We start from the raw sequence: 12,602 nt of genomic DNA, 5'->3' as shown, positions 1-12,602 counted from the left end.
GATATTGTCAGCTGTACGAATATTTATTGTAACTTTACACTTAACAGAATACTATCAGAACCTACTGAGAAAGTTTTAAAAATACATTTAGGCTGTACCAATCTTAATAGGAAAAATATTTTACCAGGAATAGATTCTCTAAGAATTGTTTTTACAATTCCTAATATAATTCTTGGAAAATCATCCTTCAAAGTGGTCTATAAAACAGTCTTTAACAAAAATTAACAGAAACTTTTCCCCGCAAGCTTCCAATAAAATAGGGAGAGGTTTTCTACAGAAAAAACTCCAAAACCACAGTGAAAAGTATTGAGAAGGAATAAATTAATCTGAATTAGATGTGTCAAAGTGAGGTTAATAATAATCTAATAGTTCTTCTACTATATTCCCTCCTTGGACCTCTCTTCAGTTTTTAGTAACCTGTCAGTCACAAAGCGTAAGAATTTCTCTAATGTGTGGAGATCTAGACTCCACAACTCACAGCCACCAAAATCTTATCTTCATCCTCCTTTAACCTGTGAAGTTAACATTTCTAAGAGAATTACAATTTATTCTGTAGGTGCTATGGTATACTCCAACATGAATAGTCTATAAATGTGTTACTTATACAAAAAATTGTACCCTATTATATCATTCATTTTCTAAAGTCAAAATCTATATATCATTCTACAGATCTATATATCACATCTATATATCAATTAGCTCTCCAGTATTCAGATAAAATTTTTTTTTTAAGATTTTATTTTTTTCCTTTTTCTCCCTAAAGCCCCCCGGTACATAGTTGTATATTCTTAATCGTGGGTCCTTCTAGCTGTGGCATGTGGGACGCTGCCTCAGCGTGGCTTAATAAGTGGTACCATGTCTGCGCCCAGGATTCGAACCAACGAAACACTGGGCCGCCTGCAGTGGAGCCCTAGAACTTAACCACTCGGCCACAGGGCCGCCCCCTATTTGGATAAAATTTACCTTACACTATACTAACAGAACTAAGTCTTTTGAAATGTATATCTTTAGCTGTCAGAAGAACTATAAAATCTAGGTTCAGTTCTTTTATTAGTGTTTTATTTCTCTGAACTTATTTACTCCTTCAAAAATCCATCAGCCAAAAAACCAGCACCCATTTCAGTGTTGTCATTCAGCACAGAGAGTGAAAAACAGTAAAGCAAGTTTTTTTTTTTTTTTAAAGATTTTATTATTTCCTTTTTCTCCCCAAAGCCCCCCGGTACATAGTTGTATATTCTTCGTTGTGGGTTCTTCTAGTTGTGGCATGTGGGACGCTGCCTCAGCGTGGTTTGATGAGCAGTGCCATGTCCGTGCCCAGGATTCGAACCAACGAAACACTGGGCCGCCTGCAGCGGAGCGCGCGAACTTAACCACTCGGCCACGGGGCCAGCCCCACAGTAAAGCAAGTTTTAACACTTGTTATCTTACCCTTTTCTTTTTTTTAATTTAATTTCATTTATTTATTTATTTTTTGAGGAAGATTAGCCCTGAGCTAACTGCTACCAATCCTCCTCTTTTTGCTGAGGAAGACTGGCCCTGAGCTAAACATCCATGCTCATCTTCCTCTACCTTATACGTGGGACGCCTGCTACAGCATGGTGTGCCAAGTGGTGCCATGTCCGCACAGGAATCCGAACCATCGAACCCCGGGCCTCTGAAGTGGAACTTGCGCACCCAACCACTGCACCACCGGGCCAGCCCATATCATACCCTTTTCAACATAATTCATCTCTGTAAGAGGCAACTTTGGCAAGCCTGGAGTATTAACTCAAGCTAGACTACTTAGGTTCGAATCCCAAGTCAGACATTGATGAGTGGGGTTGGAGCTGAGACAAGTTATTTAACTTTCCTGGGCCTCAGGTACTTCAACTGTTTAATGGGAATAATAATAATAGTGTCTTTCTCATAAGCTTGTCATAAGCTTTAAAAGAGTTAATATCTGGAGAGCTCTTAGAAAAGTGCCTGGCACGGAGTAAGCATGATAAAACTGTTAAAGAAAAATTAAATAAATATCTTGGAAATAATATAAACAGATTCAGAAAAGAAATCTGGTCTTGAGCGACAGTCAATTCATTAACTAGTTCCTCTTAGTTTTTCAAAGGGCAAAATACTAAAATTATTAAGGATAAGGTCCAAATAACAAGAGATTCCTATGAAAGAGTAAACAAGTTGGACCTGTAGTCCTGATACTTTTTGTCACTTGGCTTTGATCCAAATACCCTACATAAGAACTTTTCCTACAAGTCCTCAAAAAAAGCTGTTTCTAAGCTCCTGGGCAATATAACATTGACTGTCAATCACATCCTGTTACTAAGCAAATACGCAGAACTCATCATGGTCACAAACACTTTCAGGAGATCCAACTGTGAGTTGTGAGTTATTAATAGATAACATTTACGGAATGTTTTTTAAGGGTCAGGCACTGTTCTAAGTACTTTTCATCTATCAACTCATTAACTCCTCTCAATAAGTCTATAAGATAGGTATTATTTATCATCACCACCACTTTACAGATGAGAAAACTAAAGTACAGAGAGTAACTTGCCCAAGGTTATATACCTAGTAAGTCACTAACCTGGAATTCAAGCCCAGGCAACCTAGCTTCAAAGCCTGAGGTCTCAAACCACAGCTACGTGCCTCAATATAAAACATCACAGACAGGACTGAGGATTTTAAAAAGTTGACCAAGCTAAAAATGTATGCGGTTCCACACTGCAGTCACCAATAGCCAGAAGTCACAAGCCAAGTAATGAGAAGATACTACAAAGGCAAGTTTTCTTCTTTATCCTTTCTCGTTCTCATTCTTCTCCCAGGCCTGCCAAGCAAATATGAGTTAATAAAGTGAAATGCTTTAAGTAGTGCCTGGCACATAGAAAGTACTCATCTAAGAGATGGTAGCGGTAAAAATAGTAGATTATGCCTGCTGACCCTGCCTCACTCTAATGGCTATAATATGCTAGGAACTGTTGATATCTCTACTATCTTTTCCCCCTTTGTGATTACAGGAAATGAATCAGGACGACAAATAAATGCAGTCCACTGTACCAAACGCTAAGGATTCTTCAATCATGTTACTTTCACCTGACCATATACACAGGAGCAAATTACTTCACTCCTCAGTTCTCTTTTGTTGGTTTACAAAGAGTGAATTGGGGCCAGAAGAAAGTAGAATAAAGCAGCTTTGTAATCTTTTGACTAGTTGCCAAGAGCAGAAGCAAAGTTTGTGAAAAGCAACTTAATGGGCCTAAACTTCGACTGTTAGATGGAAACTAGCAAAGGATTCTAACAATAGAATCTCAGCATTTTTTTTTTTTTGAGGAAGATTAGCCCTGAGCTAACTACTGCCAATCCTCCTCTTTTTGCTGAGGAAGACTGGCCCTGAACTAACATCCATGCCCATCTTCCTCTACTTTACACGTGGGACACCTACCACAGCATGGCTTTTGCCAAGCGGTGCCATGTCCGCACCTGGGATCCAAACCAGCGAACCCCAGGCCGCCAAGAAGCGGAACGTGTGAACTTAACTGCTGTGCCACCGGGCCCACCCCTGAATCTCTGCATTTTGACCGAGCATTTTCAATCTCATGATTCTACATTAACGCACTTTTAAAAATGGTGTGCCAGGGCCGGCCCTGTGGCCGAGTGGTTAAGTTCCTGCACTCTGCTATGGCAGCCCAGGGTTTCGTTGGTTTGGATCCTGGGCACGGACATAGCACCACTCATCAGGCACAGTGAGGCGACGTCCCACATGCCACAACTAGAAGGACCCACAACTAAAATATACAACTATGCACTGGGGGGATTTGGGGAGAAAAAGCAGAAAGAAAAAAAAAAGAAGATTGGCAACAGTTGTTAGCTCAGGTGCCAATCTTAAAAAATATACACAAAAATAAATAAATAAATAATAAAATAAAAATGGTGTGCCTAGGGCCAGCCCTGGTGGCCTAGCGGTTAAGTTCAGCATGCTCCACTTTGGTGGCCCATCCCGGGCATGGATCTACACCACTCTGTTAGCACCATGCTGTGTTCGCAGCCCACACTAAAAAATAGAGGAAGACTGGCACAGATATTAGCTCAGGATGAATCTTCTTCAGGGAAAAAAAATGCTGTGCCTTGACACAGTAAAAGAGAGAGATGACAGCAACAATAATCAGGGCAATAGGGTCTCCCTGTCTCAATCATTATGCATAATTATTTAGGTTAAAAGCTGAAGAGAATCAAGACATATTTCAGAAAAAAAACTAGCAAACCCAAATATTTTCAATTCCAAAAAGATAATATTGGAAAAAAAATCTAGCAGTCACTAGAATTTTTCAAAGTGCAGGTACAACACATTAATAGGTTATCATAACAACTTAGTAGAGAACAACAGTTTGTTTTGAATGAAATAGAATAAAACAAAACAGAATAGAAAATATTATAATGCATCACCAGTAGTAAAAATAAATATTGTTTCATGAAACTTCTGTTTCAATTTTAAATACTAATGTGTTGTAGGTATATGTGTGCTTGTGTGTATAAGTACTGAGCAACATTGGAAAATGTATCTTATAGTGGGCCATGATCAAAAAAGTTTGAAAGCCACTGTACCAGAAGATAAAAAACAACAAAGTTAAAAAGGAGGAAAAAGTCCACTTCAAACTACAGATGAAATAACATTCAAAGCTTTGGTGGTTCTCTAAATTACAGTTTTTTAAAGGCACACCTCTGGAAAAAAAAACAAAAAAGGAAAAGGAAATTATCTGGGTAAGAATCAATAATTTAAGAGAGTTATTCCAAATAAATGACAATTTCACAGAATGTGAGGTAACAACACTAAATAAATATATACTAACAGGAGATACAGAGAAATGAGGTAAAGCTAAGATTTTCAGTTCACCTAGCTATTAAATGCCATACCAATATGAGAGATGGTCTATTCTCTTTGCAAAAGCTCTCATTCTTACTCTCAAGAACACTATTCATCAGTGTTATCTAATCATTGCCTCCTAAGCTATAGCAAAGTAAAGCTTGGTGAAAAGGAAAAGTAGATTTGAAAACTTCAGTGAGGTAATAACACACTGATTACCAGAGTATGTTTTTTCTGTAAGACATTTATGAATGTCCTCTAAGTTCTGAAATATTTTAAGAAAAAAATCATGCACACATATTTTGAATTATAATATCAGTAAAGAGAGAGTAAGATTATCATATTAATATCATCAATCTGGTAGGAAAAATTAACATCATTGTGCTAAATTAAAATCCCCTCATTTTGAAAAAAAGGAGGAACAACAGGTGAATCTGATCTAAATCTTTTTCAACTAAGGAAACTAAAGAATAAAGTCCAATTCCACCTAAGAGCTAATCACTTAAATTTATTGCCATAGTAACAGTGCTGACAGCAACAAACCACCAATTTTCCTAAATTCAGTAATTGCTACATTATTAAATTTCAGGGGAAAGGAAGCTATTGAAATTTCAGAAGGCAAACTGATTATCAAACCCACATATAAAAGAGAGATGCTTTTGAAACAAAAATTAAATGTTTAAAGTAAAAAACATTCTAAATACCAACAAGTAAGTCATCACAGCAAAACCCTTTTCAGCTCTGTAATGATACTTTTCCCACCAAAGAGAAAAAAAATCAAGACAAAAGCTACTATAAAAAAGTGACTCTGGGGGCTGGCCCCGTGGCTGAGTGGTTAAGTTCGCGCGCTCCGCTGTAGGCGGCCCAGTGTTTCGTTGGTTCGAATCCTGGGCGCGGACATGGCACTGCTCATCAGACCACGCTGAGGCAGCGTCCCACATGCCACAACTAGAAGGACCCACAACGAAGAATATACAAAACAACTATGTACGGGGGGCTTTGGGGAGAAAAAGGAAAAAATAAAATCTTTAAAAAAAAAAAAAAAAAGTGACTCTGGGCCGGCCCAGTGGCACAGCAGTTAAGTGCACACGTTCCGCTTTGGTGGCCTGGGGTTCCCTGATTCAGATTCCAGGGGTGGACTTGGCACTGCTTAGCAAGCCATGCTGTGGCAGGCGTCTCACATATAAAGTAGAGGAAGATGGGCACGGATGTGAGCTCAGGGCCAGTCTTCCTCAACAAAAGAGGAGGATTGGCGGCAGATGTTAGCTCAGGGCTAATATTCCTCAAAAAAAAGAAAAAAGAAAAGTTATTTAATATGTCTGAATTAATAAGGGGTGTTAATATAAAAGAATTAAAATAAGTAATATTCCTAACCAAGTGTCACTTCTTACCAGAAATAATTGTAATTTTTTTCTGTTAACCAGATTTCATGATTCTCAGTTGTTTTCAAAATACTCAGAAAAATAACTTCTCATCATTTCTGAGCCCCAGACTGTTGCATTAAGCTATACCTCCACTAATATAAAATCATCTCCTTCCCTTAGAGACGCAACAAAATTTTTTTTATTTGGGAATAACAAAAGCACAAAAGAATAATATTAATATGATTAATAATATTCTGAATGATTATCAGTATTTTTTAATTAAGAAAAGGAATTGGTGTATGAAAGTTCCCCTCTTTTCTAAAGTAAAAATAAAAACACTAATTTAAATATATTATTCTAAACATGGTAGTCATAAAGAGACGGATGTACATAATTTTGCACAAGTTTTCAAATTTGGAAAGGAGACTAGAGGCAAATCAGAAATTTCAGTTTTAGTCTTCTGTTTTATATTTCAAAGTTGTTAAATTCATATTAAGGACAGTAAGATTTCAGAGTTTAAGACTATTACATAAATTTATTTAATACTCTGCAGATCAAAAAAATTAACATCAAATAGTAAGATATTTTAGTAATATAGAACACATTTTATTAAATATACTGCCTTTTATCCAAATGATTCAAAAGTAATTAACTTTCATAAGATAAATTTTTTTTTAAAGATTGGCACCTGAGCTAACAACTGTTGCCAATCTTCTTTTTCTTTCTGCTTTTTTCTCCCCAAGTCCCCCAAGTACACAGTTGTATACTCTAGTTGTCGGTCCTTCTAGGTGTGGCATGTGGGACGCCGCCTCAATGTGGCCGGAGGAGTGGTGCCATGCCTGCGCCCAGGATCCAAACCAGCGAAACCCTGGGCCGCCATAGGGTAGTGTGTGAACTTAACCACTCGGCCACGGGGCCAGCCCCATAAGATAATTTTTTTTAAGAGGAAAGGGTCTGGTCCTGTTTTATTTTCTTAATATATGGTCTTCACCATGTAAGAAACATAGGTAGTAAAAGATTTGCAAGTGACTAGGTAAAACCTCCCTCTAAGGTTCCTAACCAAAAGGAGTATTCTTCTGCGTGTCAGAGAAAACGGATTTTTAACCTTAACCTATAAAGGAAGAAATAACTAAACTAGTAGAACTTTGTACAAAAAAGCCATGAACTCTGGAGCCAGAAAGACTAAGTTCAAATCCAGCTTTCTGGCTAACTAGCTGTGTTACTTTGGGTAAGTTATGTAACTTCCGTGCCTTGGTTTCCTCATTTGTAAATGGAGATAAGAATAGTACTTGCTTCATAGAATTGTAAGGACTAAAGAATTAATATATGTAAACCACTTAGAATAGTTCCTGGCACATAGCAAGGGCCATGAAAAGTCTGCTTTTATTTTTACTGTTTTACCATCACAGATTTTAAAGTTCACTTGCGAAAAAGTTTCCCAAATGAAAATTATTTAATTGTACCAATAAAGGACATGATTTTATATTAATTAAGCTGTGATGCAGATTAATGCAAGAACCTTAAACACAAAGAATGATGAGAAATCACTGAGTATTTTGAAAAAACAGATAATCATAAAATCTAGTTTAAAAAAATCATACACCATTGTCACTGGTAAGAAGTGACATATTCTTAGGACTAAAGCTCATTTTAATTCTAATTATGTTATCTTTTTTTTTTTCTACACCATGATGATACAGGTCATGTTAAGTCTTTTAGTTTAATTCAGATATGTACAAATAAAATCAAATTCAGAATTTAAGTGTAAATGTCAGCCTGTATAACATCACCTAGTTCACATAAACAGCCTATATATGTATTATTATAGTTGTACATAGTGGGTATCCAAAAGAAATTTGCTGAAAGAAATGTATTAAGAGATTGCTGCTAACTATTTTCTAGGGTGAATAAAAACAATCTAACTAGTACAAATATTAACCAAGCTAATAAGTTAAAGTGCATCCAACACAATCTGTAGTAAGATCTTTAAGATATTAAGCACTGACTGCCTTGGACCAATTTGTTAAATTACTTACAGTAATTCAGCACTATTTACACATTTCTTTTCCTGATTTAAAATACTACTACATATTTAAAAGAAGAAAATAGTAAAGATAAATTTTATGAAGCCTATATTTCAATTGTTTTTTAATATATTCTAAATAATAGAGAAAATGCCCTAAGTATTTCTATATTTAATAACTAGATACCCTAAGACTTAGGTTGATGGGATCAAATAAAAAATATCAAGATAACGCGGCTGCTGTTCCATAGTTTGCTATGTTCTCTGCCAATAAAATACATCAATAAAGCAATTTATAAGTTCAGCCATAGATTCTGTCCAAGAACATGCAGCTGTATTTAATTTTTGATTTTATTTTTTCCTTTTTCTCCCCAAAGCCCCCCAGTACATAGTTGTATATTCTTCGTTGTGGGTCCTTCTAGTTGTAGCATGTGGGACGCTGCCTCAGCGTGGTTTGATGAGCAGTGCCATGTCCGTGCCCAGGATTCGAACCAACGAAACACTGGGCCGCCTGCAGCGGAGCGCACAGACTTAACCACTCGGCCACGGGGCCAGCCCCATGCAGCTGTATTTTTAAGTTAATCAGCAGACAGAACATCCACCTATCTTCCACTTTACTATAAATATAACAACTTAACCCCTTGGTACAAACCAGTTAAACGAATGTATGGGAAGAATAAACTACTCCTAATGTTCTTAAATACACATTTCTATTTAGAACTATTCTTCCTCCATTTAAATCACACATAAGTTAAAATATCTTGTTGTTATACGCAAAACACAAAAATATTTTAGACAAACAACTACCAAAAGAGTAGTTCTATGTGCCTTTTATCTGTAAGCAAAACAAAGACAATGAAGTCATGAAGTGGCTTAGGCAGATCACAGAAACCACCATACTGAAAAGTACAAATGGTAAAGAGATGAAGGAGGTGTATTTTATTTCTTAAATTTTTAAAACTGCATTTTCCTTTAAACATCCGGGGAGTCAAGGATAAAAATTAAAACATTTAAACAAAGTACAGTAGCAAGTAAAATGACAAAAAGTAACAAACAAAAATAATCAAAACAAAAAAACTCATTAGGCATAAAACTAACGTAGTGCAGAAATCTATTTTAAATCACGCCCTCGGGGTTACAAACTAAGACTTCACCAAACTAAAGTAGAAAATTCTACAGAAAACCAACAGCGATTCCTCTCCTGAGCTTTAAAAATACATACACTAAGTTTGTCTGTTTGTCTCTAGTGATATTTTTTTTGTGTGGCAGATAGGTAAGAGGTGCAGGCTTTTCAGTAATTACAAAGTCTATTAGTGTTCTGTACAAGGACCAGGAGCATGAACACACTGATCCAATGAGACCACGGGATGTTCATTTCATGGAAGCATTTTATACAGAATTTTTATCAAAATAGGGCACAGTGATTTTAGAAGAAGAGAGAGAGAGACTAGCTAAGACTTTTCAACTTCTACTTCTGCACAACACAGTTTCTTTCTAGAGTTCCCTCTTTAAGGAAAATTGACTTCAGCCTTGAATTTAAAAATGTATGTCACAGATTTCTTAAAACGTTCATTCCTGTGACATAAATTTATTGAAATGAACCACTAAATACTATCTGTGCTCTCCAGCATACAGCTTTGATGGAACTAAAACCCACGTCAGAACTTATTTATAAAAAATGCCCTTGGGAAAATCATCACCAAGTCTTTAGGCCCTGATTTCATTATTTGTAAAATGAGCAGGTAAGGTTGAACTCTGTGGTTCTCTCCAGCTGTAAAATGTAGAAATCTCTCTAGGTTTAGACTTAAGACATGCTCAAGAAACAGAAAGTTGAGCAATGAAAAAAGTTGAAAGACAGCCTTGCATCAATCCAAATACAGGTCTATCTATGAAGTTCCCATGGCTGAAAAAAAAAAAAAAAAAGCCCAGAAACCTGGAGATAAGAAAACAGAGAGAGTCAGCCCATACTCTCTGGGGTTAGCTTTTAAGGATAAGAAATGATGAACAGAAGCTAGAGCTTCCAGTGTGGGTGCTGGGGTGGAGGTACTGGTAACGAGCTTTCAAAAGGGCTTCCCTCAGTAGTTAGCTAAGTCCTGAAAGGGTCCTTCTCTGTGGCTTCTAGGACTAATATGGCCAAGTGCCAAAGTCCTTTGCTAAAAATAGCTGAAGGGAGCAGCCCAATTTTGGAATAAGCCAAAGTCTATGCTATGCTTGCATATGTATGTTATCATACAGTAAGGAGACTTTTCTATAACTCAGTCAAAAGAGAAGCAGATGCTAAAAGCTGTATTTATTCTGTTCAATGAAGTACTAAATTTTAGAGCACAATTTATATGAGTACGGAGACCAATTACACAAAAACATTTGTAATCAAATGCTAGACACACACCATAAACATCGGAAAAACAAAAATAAAAATTATCCAACCCTGTGTCTCAAAATATGCCTCAGATCACAAAATCTGGGAAACGGGACACTAACCATTATTAAATCCAATCCGTTCATTTTAGAGATGACTGAAAGCCTCCAAAGAAATTTAAGCCTCAAAATGAGAAAAAGATGGTCTGAAGACTAAGGTGGAAACAGTAAAGAAAAACATAAAAGAAGACTATTCTAAACAGTAAAGTATTGTAATGTCTGCCTTATGAAGAAACAGGAGGAAAAACGGAAAACTTGTCAACACAGTACAAATGAAGAAACAACGCATAAGAGGCGAGAATAAAGATCCATATGCAGAGTTCAACTAAAGAAAACGTACTTTAAAATTACCAGAGTGAACTCTAGCAGAAAACGTTTCACTTACAACATGCTAAAATTTTTGGCAATAAGCTTATAAATCTGAGGCTAATCTCCCAAGAAACTCTGTCCTCTGTCATAGCAATTGTCCTAGAAGTAAAGCCCATGCAGAAAACAGAGTTGATCGTCCTAGAACACCGCATTTTTGCCTCAGCTGTGTACCTCCATTCTCGTGGGAAAGAGAACACCAAAATGACAGCACGTCCTCATGACCTGTCAATTAACAAGATCACACAAGCCCAATCGCGAGCAGTCCCGTGCGCCTGCCACCTGTTAGCCCGCTCTAGTGAGAGCCCCCAAAACTGTGCTCCAGCGAAGAACTGGGAACGCCTTTGTTGTTCCCGAACTACGGAAGCTACCAGAGTTCAGTCCAACCCAGAGCCTCCAGGCAAAACCTCTCCCGAATCGGGGCTTTGGCAAAGCCCTCCTCTAGCTAAGAAAACGCGGGAGAACCCCAGGCAAAGCACGAAAGTCACCTACTAGTCGCGGGAGGGGGTAGGGGTCAAAGGTGAGGAAAGTTGGGGGAGACGACCTAGGAGTCTACAGAGAGACAGAGTCAGTTTCGCAGTGGAGGAGGGTGAGCCCAAAGAGGAGGTGCGCCGTCCTGCCCGGGTGAAGAACAGCGAGATCCTGGGGTCGGGGAAGAGAGGTACTAAAGGGAGAGGAGAGGGAGACGGAGAGGCAGTGGCTGAGGGAAGTGCTGAGGAGAAAGGCAAGAAACCCAGGCTTGTAAGGGGCGCATCAGGCTGAGGAAAAGCAGCGAGGTGAGAGGTGCGCGGAGATGAGAAAGGTTAAGCTGAGGTGAAAGAGGCGAGGCCAGCGTGAGGGAAAGGGCTGAAGTGAGGGAAGCACTGCGGGGACAAGGGACAGGCAAAGAGAACCCCGACCCACAGGGACCAGGACAGAACTCTCGACCCGTCCGCCTACAGTCTGCTCTCGACCGGCCGCACTGAGACCCGGTCGGCGACGGAGACTCACCCAAAGGCGGCAGGGGCCCCACAGCAGGACATAGGGACCAGTGCAAACCCACAGCAAAAGCAAGCGGGCGGAGGAAACCGCGGCGTTAACGTGACCCGGATGCGCATCCCTAGGAACCGGAAGTCAGCGCCCAGGGTCACCTCACAATCCACACCTCGATCCACCAGAAGCCTTTGAGCGCATGCGTCAGGCCACACGGGGCGGGGCGGGGCAGCACGTAGACCCCGCCCGCTCCGCCGACCTGGGAGTCCCGCCCCTGGTTACGCCCCGCTCCGCGCTTTGGTGGTGCCTTTGTGGGTAGCGTGGTTCTTGCTGCGCCCGGACCTCGGAGCTAATGAGGCACAAGCAGCCCCGGTAAAAAATACTTAAGCGCTCATTTTTCAAGAGGAGAGTAATCCCTGCCTCCCCAAAGCGGACGTGAGGAGAAATGGTGGATGCATTTGGTAGATTTAGAAAAACTGTAGGAGGAAGAATGGGTGGGAAGTTTTGGAAGACACCAGGGAGGGGCTAGCCCAAGGTGATGTTTTTATCTCTAGTATTAGTTTAGTCCTAGTATTGTGTTGAGATTACAGTTAACTTCTATTTCGTGCAC

General features: G+C 39.0%; 1 protein-coding gene across 8 annotated transcripts in view; it reads right to left on the bottom strand.

Moving 5' to 3' along the window:
• Positions 1–12,161, bottom strand: part of EYA3 (EYA transcriptional coactivator and phosphatase 3) — a 97,866-nt gene extending 85,705 nt beyond the window's left edge. For 4 of the 8 annotated variants that reach the window (XM_046661152.1, XM_046661158.1, XM_046661157.1 and 1 more), the window contains exon 1: positions 12,011–12,117. The gene's annotated coding sequence lies outside the window, so the exon portion shown is untranslated. Of the gene's footprint in view, positions 1–12,010 lie in introns of all 8 variants that reach the window. The other 4 variants (XM_046661148.1, XM_046661154.1, XM_046661155.1 and 1 more) reach the window with 3 other exon arrangements.
• Between the last annotated feature and the right edge of the window lie 441 nt (positions 12,162–12,602).

The sequence above is a fragment of the Equus quagga genome, chromosome 5 (assembly GCF_021613505.1).
Source record: "Equus quagga isolate Etosha38 chromosome 5, UCLA_HA_Equagga_1.0, whole genome shotgun sequence".
Taxonomy (NCBI): Eukaryota; Metazoa; Chordata; class Mammalia; order Perissodactyla; family Equidae; genus Equus; species Equus quagga.
This window is presented reverse-complemented; position numbering and strand designations above follow the sequence as displayed.